The sequence below is a fragment of the Macrobrachium nipponense genome, chromosome 5, assembly GCF_015104395.2.
Source record: "Macrobrachium nipponense isolate FS-2020 chromosome 5, ASM1510439v2, whole genome shotgun sequence".
Taxonomy (NCBI): Eukaryota; Metazoa; Arthropoda; class Malacostraca; order Decapoda; family Palaemonidae; genus Macrobrachium; species Macrobrachium nipponense.
The window spans coordinates 82,864,712-82,867,601 of NC_061107.1; positions in this window are offsets into that span (position 1 = coordinate 82,864,712).

Genomic DNA, 2,890 nt, shown 5'->3' on the forward strand with positions numbered 1-2,890 from the left:
AGGCGAAGTTGACATGCCGTCATCTGTGGTCATCATTTGTTTTGAAACAGTCCAAGCTCCCTGCTTGAGACAACTACCCCGACCTATGATTCAAACGGCCTACGTGATCTGTAGCGTGTCTCATTTGATTGTGTGTTCGTATGAAACTATGTCATTTGTATGTATGTTCATATGTTCGAACTACTGTCTGCTCCTTCATAACTTGTAACAGAGATGGTAGACAGGAGAACAGAGTTAGCTATCGTCATTAGAAGACCTGTACCTCTTTACCTAAGCTTTATCATGTAGAGGAATAGGATTAGCCATCATCATTGGCAGAAGCGATCAAGCTATCGTTATTAGAAGACTAATTACAATCATATCTGATCTTCAGCATGTAAAACTTCAGAAGAATACATATAGTTTTATATTTCGTGTTTTCTACAAGAACCTCCTCACCATGAGTTTAACACATCGTCGTAATAACCAACAAGATAATACCGACTTCGTAAATGATCTACAAACCCCCAGACACTCCATTGAAGATGGAAGTGCAATACCAACCGACTTACCGTAAGATTATCGCTAGTCTAACATTACCTTCATAGGGCGCCTATCATACAAGGCACAAGCCCTAATACAATGACAAGAAGAGGGCAGGCAATAGCTGACCTTATGAAAACAAGACGAGTAGTATTCTCTGTGTACAGGAGACAAGATGGAAAGGTAACTAAGCGAGGGAACTTGGGGAGGGGTATAAGATGTATAGCAGAGCAAATAAAGAGGCAGGAATGGTGTTGGAATAATTCTGTCATGTGAAATGAAGAAGGAAATCGTTGAAGTAAATAGAAGAAATGATAGATTATTTGGGTCAGCCGATGGTTTAAAAATATCAGTGTTAACATCTTTAGTGCATATGCACACCCCCAGATAGGATGCTCAGATGAAGAGAAAGATCACTTCTGGTCGGAAAAGGTACCAGCAGATGAAAGATGCCGTGTCGGGGAGATCTGAATGGGCACGTTAGGCCAAAAATAACCATGTGATCAGCCGTATACATGTGGGTATGGCTATGATGAAAGAAATGCAGAGGGTGAGAGAATTGTTGATTTTGCTGTGTCCAAGGATATGTACTGGCGAACACTTTTTCGCCAAGCGGCAAGAACATCTAGTTACATACAAAAGCGGCGGAAGGTCCAGCCAGATAGATTACTTGATGTATAAGAGGAAATATTTACACGAGGTAAAAGATTGTATGGTCATACCAGGAGACCATGTGAGTGTGCAACATCGTTTGGTAGTGATGACTTGGTTACGGAAATTGAAAAAATAAGGAAGAAAAAATGCAGGGGCCAAAAAGGATTAAATGGTTTAAGCTGAAAGAGATTGAACTTTGTAGACAGTTTAAAGAAAAAGGTATTAGAGGAACTAACTCATGAAATTGGGGATGTTGATGAATGGTGGAACAGAACGATGGAAATAATACTGAGGGTTGCTAGAGAAATATTGGGTTGAGAGTAGTGGCAAGATGTTCGAAATAAGGAAACGTGGTGGTTCAGTGAAGAAGTAAAGGATGCAACAAGCAAAAGAGAGAAGCAAAGAAAAGGTGGGAAGGGGACCCAAATGGAAGAGGAACTAGATGGCCTCCTATGAGGAAGCAAATAAATTAGCGAGAAAACTGTAGCAATTGCTTTACAAAGAGCTATACCACCGGAAGGTAAGGGCAAGGAAAAATCTTAAACTAGCACACATGAGAAATAAGAATACCAAGGATATAAACACACATAAGACAGATTAAGGATAAGGATGGAAATATACTGAGAAATGAGAGACATAATAAGGAGATGGGAAGAATATTTTGAGGCCTTATTGAATGAAGAAATGAAAGATTTCTAAGAGGAGATGGACACACAAATTGTGGACCAGTCACAGAAATAACAAAAGCTGAGGTTACTGAGAAAGATGAAAAATAGTACAGCGGTGGGACCAGATGGCATACCTGCAGAAGCCTGGAAGGCTCTTGATGAGGAAGGAACTGACATATTGTGGCAGTTAATGAAAAAGATTATGGAAAGTGAGACGATACCCGAAAATGGAGAGAAGTATATTAATCTCAATATTCAAAGAGAAAGGGGACATACAGTTGTTGTGAACAAAATTACCGAGAATAAAGCTCATGTCACATACACTGAAGGTATTTGAATGAATTATGGATGAAAGATTACGGCAGCAAGTTTTCATCGTTAGACAACAACTAGGATTCATGAAGGGGCTTAGTACTGTGGATGGTATTTTCGCTCTGAGACAAATTATGGAAAAGTACAGAGAGAAGCAAAAGGTCTTGCATATGGCCTTTATAGACCTTGAGAAGGCATATGACAGAGTACCACGACAGGAAATATGGAGATGTCTCAGGGAGAGAGCAGTGATGGAGAAGTATGTCAGAATGATCAGGGAGATGTATAGAAATGTAAAGACCAGCGTCAGATCTACAGTTGGAAGCCCACTTCTGTTTAACATCGTCTTGGATGTGTTAACAGAGGATGTCAGGGAGGAGCCACCATGGTGTTTGCTCTATGCAGATGACATAGTTTTGGTAGCCGAGAACAGGGAAGAACTGGAGGGGAAACTTGAAAGATGGAGATATGCCTTGGAGAGTAGAGGTTTAAGAATAAGCAGGGAAAAGACAGAATACTATATGACAACCGAAATGGATGGCAACCAGCAAACAACAATCAAATTAGGCGGAGGAAACATCAAAAGGGTTCATAAATTCAAGTACCTTGGCTCAGTGATTGACAATGAGGGGAACATGGAAGAGGAAATTAACAACCGGATCCAGTGTGATTGGAACAACTGGAGGAAGGTGTCTGGTGTCATATGTGATAGGAAAGTCCCTATAAGATCAAAG